At 32.2% G+C, this 7,708-nt stretch overlaps 1 non-coding gene across 1 annotated transcript; it reads right to left on the bottom strand.

The window, feature by feature from the left end:
• Positions 1-3,249: 3,249 nt before the first annotated feature.
• Positions 3,250-3,331, bottom strand: TRNAS-UGA. The gene has a single exon. It is a non-coding gene; the product is annotated as a tRNA-Ser (tRNA).
• Between the last annotated feature and the right edge of the window lie 4,377 nt (positions 3,332-7,708).

The following is a 7,708-nucleotide window of genomic DNA, read 5'->3' as shown; positions in this document are numbered from 1 at the left end:
CGAATTCTTTTCATCCCCAACCCATTACACTAAATTATGCACCAAATTTTATTCTTACACTAAAATAATTTATATTCTCATAAATTAAAGGTTTATATTTATACTTTTATTATTGTAATATAACTAATAGTTGTAATTTAATAAATTAAACTTTAATTATATTTTATGTAATTTTATTTTTAATTAAATTATATTCAATATTAATTTTGTTTTAATAATATTGATAACATTTTTCAAATGATAAGATTTTATTTTAATAATATACCATTTATGTTTAAATATTTAACGAAATTAAGCTTTAATTTAAATGTAATTTGCTTTAATTTTGTTATAATTAAGCTTTATTTGTTTTCATTTTTAATTACTATATATTCAATATTAGACTTGTTTTAATCGTCTTGATGAGATCTTTCAAATGATATAATTCATTTCTAATAATATAAAATTTATATTTAACAATTTAACAAAATATACAAATACATTAAAACTAAATTAAGGATATAAAATAAATTACAAATAAAGAAGGGGTCAAAATGAGAAAATAAAAGTTGCCATCAGATTTGTCGCTGGTGAACAATGCAGCGCCAAATATGACACTGCACTGTTCACCTTGCGCCAAAAAAATAGCATTTTGGCGAGAAGGTTGGAGAGCTTCCACACTAAATCTTTTGCCGATTTGCCATTTTGGCGAGAAGGTTGGAGATTCTCTTAGGATGTCGATCGTTACGGTTATTTTTCATATTTATTTCATTATCTTTTTTGAATAATTATTTTAGTATGTATATTTCATACTTCAAAAGAAATGGTAAAAACTTGTGTGATATCGTCTAACGGATCCTTCTTCCAAAAGGTTGAATCTCTAACCTCAAAGGCCCCCACATCTCGGCCTAACAGAGCATTTGAGAGGATGTAAATCACGGTGACTCAATGGCTCAACAGACAGAGCCAAATTTCGGTGTGCATAAGGGATCTGCCCACTTTGGGCATAATCCTCACAATGCTGCTGCCGAGTTTCGAATCTTGTCTCTTCTCACAGATTATCTGTGGGATGGGTTGGGTCAAAATGAAATGTAATATCTACTATATACTAATAAGAGCCCAAGAGAGTTAGGCCTATAATGGGTAGAAAAAATGGCGGTTAAATTTTTTTAATCAAATGAATGGCTCAGATTGATCAGATTTTAATTTTTCCTTAAGATTTCCTAATTTATCCTTAATGAATATGATTTTCCGTTAACTTTTCCGTTAAATATTATCTTTTCCGTTAATTTCTGTTAGTTCACCGTTAACTTACTCATTGATTTCAATAAGAAAGGTCTTAGGTTCGAACCTCATCCCAATCAAAGTTGGTAAAAATATATTTGAAAAAATTAGTTGTTTAGATTAACATGTAATATGAGCTAAGGGTATACATATAATAATAATAATAATAATAATAATAATAATAATAATAATAATAATAATAATAATAATAATTGTTTTAAAAAATAAAAAATTAAAAAATATATAATTAAGTCAATCATATTAACTACTTGGGGAATTTATTGACAACAAGAGTATTCAAATCACACAACAAATTGAAGTGGAAAACTATCTCGCAATGTCCTTGTTTGGCAATCATCAATTAGCTCTTCAATATTAGTATATATTTAATATTTTATGCCCCAATTTTTATTTGCTCTCCCTTATGTCCCGTATTTGGTTTCAACCATACCTATACAATTATTTTATTGACAATTATAATCAATCTTGACTATATTATCTTGCATTTGTAATCTTAGAATTGCCTATTTAAATACGCAAATTTAACATTCAATTATCTATGCATGAACAATTTCAATATAATCTTGTCTTGATATACTTTAAAGTACTTATTAAAAAAAAAAAAAAAAACATTGGGCATTATCCCAATCGCGCAATGCGCGTAAAAAACTAGTTTATACTAATAAATGTAATACTAAATCAGGAATAAAATATTTATTATTTTGATGAAAAATGTAATACTTTTATATTTTAATGTAAAAGTATTACATTTCTTCATAAAAAATATTTCATTTTCCTTTATAAGTGCAACATTACTTATGAGGGAAAAAATAATACTTTTACATCAAAACATAAAAGTATTACATTTGTCTTTAAAAGAATTATATTGTCCTTATAAATAACAAACATTTTATTCCTAATTTAGTATTACATTTGCATATTAACCTAATTCCATCCTAGATATGATGTGGAAGTGTGGAACAGCTGAAGAAACAAGGAAAAGTAGCCTATAGCGAACACTGTATATATTCTAATTATACACCTTTTTGTTTTGTTACAGCAGTTGAAGGTTGGATTGAGTTGCAATACAAAGCATATATATTTAGTTTAGTTAGCAATAAATAAATCGGAGCTGGAGCTTTGCAGGAAGGCCTTACTGCAAATATTGAAAGAAATAATGAACACAAAAATATAATGTAGCCATTTTAATATTTCATAATGGAAAAAGGTAAAAAGTTGTGTTCCTTTCTTATTACTATATTTAATTTCTCTATTATTAAGTGGCCCTTTATACTTTCGTTGTCTTCTTTTTTTCAGTAAACAATGGCATTATATTATGTTGACCTCAACAACTTGGGTTTTGATATTTCAATATGCTGCATATGGAGTCTGAACTACTGAAATGTCATTGGCTTCACTTTTATTTATGATTGTAATTTAAGCAAATAGACTTAAGTTGACAATCACACAAACTGTCAAAATAAGAAATTTTGGCCTTGATTGGTTATTGACAAATCTGTTTTGACTAACGTTTGGAGCAATATTTTTATTTCAAATTGTTGAAATTTGAAATGATGCAAGAGTAACACTTTAAAATGATTTTTTGCTCCAAATTAAGATGCTCCTTAACCAAAAAAAAATAAAATAAAATAAAATAAAAATAAAAATAAATGAAAAACAATAAAACAAAGAAACAAAAATTGTTGCACATTTTGACTAACGTTTGGACTTTGGAGCAATATTTTTATTTCAAATTGTTGAAATTTGAAATGATGCAACAAGTAACACTTTAAAATGATTTTTTGCTCCAAATTAAGATGCTCCAAATTAAGATGCTCCTTAACCCAAAAAAAAAAAAAAAAAACAAAAAAAAAACAAACACTGTTGCACATTGAGAGCAGTGAGCTGCCCTTAAAATATCCTCGATGTGGAAGAAATAGGGATATGGGGAACAACAATTAAGGCTGAACCTGTAAAGCATATGATCGTCGACAGCAGGGTTCGAACCTGCGCGGGCGAAGCCCAACAGATTTCAAGTCTGTCTCCTTAACCACTCGGACATATCGACGCTGTGAGTTCTGGATCGCTTCAGTCTTTTATTATGTCCATAACCTTCAACCCCCATAAACACTATTATTATATTATTATCATCCAAAGTAAAATGAAATTGTAAATATTAGTGATGAAATTACAAATGCTCATTTATATAACAGTATAATAAAAAAAAGATTATAAAAAAAATTAAGTTCGTTTATTTAAATAGTTTATAATTTTAAGTTTGTACCTAAGTTTAATTGGAATATATATAAGCTGTATGTTAATAGCTACAATCTGCAGTGTTTGAATCTTATTATGAAACAAAATAAGGGTCTTGTTGTGAGTATTAACGTATGGATCATAACAATGACAAAAAAAAAAAAAAAGGTATAAATTTGATCTTGTTGTAAACACTAGTGTGCCTTAAATCTTCATAATTATGTGACTACGTGACTTATTTGCTAAAAGTAATTTTGCAATTATTTGAGCAATGCAAGAATTGCATCTCGATCACCTCAATTTCTCTCAATAATTTCTTATTGTAAGGGGAGGGACATGCTCCCAAATAAAAAATACAGACGGCCGGGTAGATCAACGGTTGATAGTTGTTGAAAAATAAGAAGAAATTGGATGATGTTTACAAATTTAAAAGTTTATAATATTTATAAAATTAATTATGTGTTTTTTTGTGAAACTTTAATTTTTACCATTGATGAAATATGATGGATGACTGAGATCAGTCATTTTTTATATCCTCTCAAATGCTCTGTTGGGCCGGGGTGTGGGGGCCCTTAGGGTTGGGGTTCAGCCTTTTGGAAGAATATATATCAATTAACAAAGAATTGTTGTAAGCATTAGATTTGGTCAGCTAGTGGTTTTTCGACAGCATCATGTGGCTGTAAAATAAGTTATAGTTGCATTATTTTAGGAAAATGTTTTAGATTTTATTTCTAAAAATAGTATAGGAAGGCCTCATAAAGGTGTCTAACTAAGAGTGTTTATCCTAAGACGTACACTTGAGGGAGTTTGGAATGAAAGAACACCGTTTATCAAATATCTTCAAATTTAATGTGTATGTTTTGGATTTGGTGAAGTAAAAGCATGATGATAGGTAAAGGTAACAAATGTATTTTTATTGGTTATTGTGACACAGTAAATTAAAGGCTCACAAATTGTATAACCTTGACACTAACAAAGTTGTGATAAGTCATGGTGTTACTTGTTGATAATATAGGGAATAAGGTTCAAATTGGTCATTGAACGTAATCTGAAAGTGTAATTACGTCACTAAACGAAAAAAAAAATGTAATTAAATCACTGAACACTCCAAATGTATGCAATTTTACATGATAGTAGGTTACCATCCATTTCATCAGATTGCCTGCTTACGTGGATAGTGAGTTGAAGACAAAGAGCCCGTCTTCATCTCCGGCGGAGACGAAGGAGGGGTGGCCGGCGGCCACCCTGCGTTTTTTTTTTTTTAAGTTTATTATTACAAATTATTTAAAAATGTCAACTCACCGTCCACATAAGCAGACAACCTGATAAAATGGATGGTAACCTGCTATTAGGTGAAATTGTATACATTTGGGGTGTTCTGTGGTCTACTTGTATTTTTTTTCGTTCAATTGTCTATTTGCACTTTCAGGTTACATTCATTGGCCAATCTGGACCTTATTCCATAATATGGTGTTTGAGATATATAGGTATATTAAAGAATAAATGGTTGGCGTGAGTGACCGTGCACTTTCGTCCTTTAAGAGAGGTCGGGAGTTAGAACCCCTTCACGTATGGAAAAATTAATCTGGCGAACGGGGATTAGTCTGAGTATGCATACGGGTTTAAAGGTGTCTCGCCTACTGTTAGGGTCTGCACAGGACACTTTGTGGTCTGACAAAAAAAAAAAAAAAAAAAAAAAAAGAAGAGAGAAAGGCGTTGTTCCTATTGTTCCCGATAGTGTTGTTGATGTGAACAGTCTATCGTGCCTTTTTTTTTTTTTTTTTTTTTTTAAACACGGGTAATTAGTCTGGGGTCTGATACTCTGATTTACCTGGCCTCATCCTTGTATTCGGAATTTGTTTGTCTCATTAATACTCAATTGTACCTTTTAATTTCTCAATAGTTACTGATTCTGATCTTATTGTAATAGCTATTATATTAATTAACTATGAAATGTTGTTAGCATTAGACTAATGCATGGAAAGAGTGGTCTTCGACAGCTTCATGTGTTAACTTAGTCATTATTTTAGGAAAAGGTGTTAGCTTTTATTTCTATAAATAGTGTAAGAAGCCTAAAGAAGGTGTCTTACGAAAAGTGTTTGAAATGAGACATTGAAGATGTTTCACTACTGAAAATTATGAAATTTTTGATAACTTGATAGTGATCTTAAATCAAGTCGAAAATCTTGTTTCGATCACTTTTGATATTCGGAAATATCTTTGTTGCTATTTCTGATCACTTTTTATTTTCGACTTGATTTAAGATCACTTTCTGGTGGTCGGAAATTTAATAATTTCCAGTAGTGTTTGGAACGAAAGGATACCTTTTATCATATATTTTATCAAATATTTTGGACTTTTATGCGCATGTTCTGGATCAGTTGAGTAAAGAACTTAATGATCATTTGATGATAAATGTACTTTTATTGGTTATAGTGTGATGAGTGCTAATTTGACTACTTTTATGTATATATTTAATATCAAATTCATATATATGATTCTGTGTTAATTGGAAGCTAAATATATGCTTATTTGATTCGTTTGTGTCATTAAGGTGATTTGGAAGCATTGATATGATTGTGAAATCAAGTAAATTGAAGCTGCCAAGAACTTGTGGTCTAATGTGGCATCCGGGTTGAACTCTTATATGATTATATTTTCATGAAAATGACACTTATTTTGTTAATTGGTAGTTCAATAATGGTCATGAGAATGACATTGACACCTTCATTGCATCTTCCGCCATTATCCTTGCCAAAATTTAACTTACATGATCTCTAATCTTAAGATATTCCATAGCATCAATACAAGCATCAATACAAGGGTTAACATATTCCAATCACGTTGGCATAATTAGGCAATTGTTGAAACAAGACAGAAAACGGGGATTGGTTATCTAAAGTCGGAGTAGGGAGCCGATTAATAAGATATACGGCTGTCTGAAAGGCGTAGGTCCAGTATGTGGACGGCAAAGACGCAGAGTGAAGAAGAGACATGCCAGTTTCCACGACATGCTGTGTCGTCGCTCGGCGACACCATTGAGCTCAGGAGTGTGTGGCGGGGTGGTGAAATGAGAGATACCGTGAGTATTAAAAAACGGCCCAAGTCTCATGAACTCGCCCCCATTATCTGAGTAAACAGAAACAATTGACAGGATAAAATATTTTTCCACTAGCTGTTTGAACTGAATGAATATAGGAAACACATCCGATTTACGTTTCATGGGATACAGCCAAATGTACTTTGAGAAGTGGTCTACAAAAATGACATAATAGCGAAATTCATCAATAGAGTACTCAGTAGGTCCCCACATATCAGTATAAACAAGTTGCAAAGGTTTAGTGCTAACAAGTGTATTTTTAGAAAAAGGCAGTTTATGGCTTTTATGAACATTGCAGGAGGACCAATAAAAATTTCGCAGAGATGACATGGAGACTGGAATATTACAGCGTTGCAACACAAGTTGCAACACCTTATTCGACGGGTGGCCGAGTTGTTGGTGCCACTGAGACAAACGAGCCAACTGCGTAGCATGAACTGTTGGGTGAGAGACAACTGGTCCAAAATAGACACCATTAATGTTCGCCCCCCGTAGCAGCGGAATCCCCGTTCGAAGTTCCTTAACCAAAAAATGTGAATCAAAGAATTCAACAGACACACGATTAGTCTTGCATAACTGGGAAACAGAAACTAAATTAGTGTGTAACTGTGGGACACGCAAGACATTATCTAGAGTGAGAACATTAGAAGGAGTGGGAATAACAGATTGGCCAATATGGGATATTTGTAAGGAATTACCGTCACCCAGGTGTATTTCATCCGATCCACTATACTCGGCGAAAGTCTGCAGAGGAGCGAGGCTTGGTGTCACATGGTGCGACACCCCACTATCAAACATCCAGGGAGGAGAAACCCTAGTCATTGAATTTGCGGTAGGAGATACATAGGATTGCACAGGAGGAACATCATGCTCCTTTAAAAATAGGGCTAGCGTTCGACACACCCTTGTTTCATGACCCGTAAGATAACAAAACTTACAGACGATACCTGAGCGATTGTGTTCCCCATGTTGCCGATTGGAGCCATAATGATTGTTATTGTTGCGGGCCCTCCGGTTGGTGTTGGATTGGTGGTTGCGCCGCGGGGGTGACCAGGTGAGTTGAGTAACATTAGCAGTAGTAAAAAGGGA

This window comes from Ipomoea nil, unplaced genomic scaffold (genome assembly GCF_001879475.1).
Source record: "Ipomoea nil cultivar Tokyo-kokei standard unplaced genomic scaffold, Asagao_1.1 scaffold0317, whole genome shotgun sequence".
Classification (NCBI taxonomy): Eukaryota; Viridiplantae; Streptophyta; class Magnoliopsida; order Solanales; family Convolvulaceae; genus Ipomoea; species Ipomoea nil.
The sequence above is the reverse complement of the archived record's forward strand: the minus strand, read 5'-3'. Positions and strand labels throughout refer to the sequence as shown.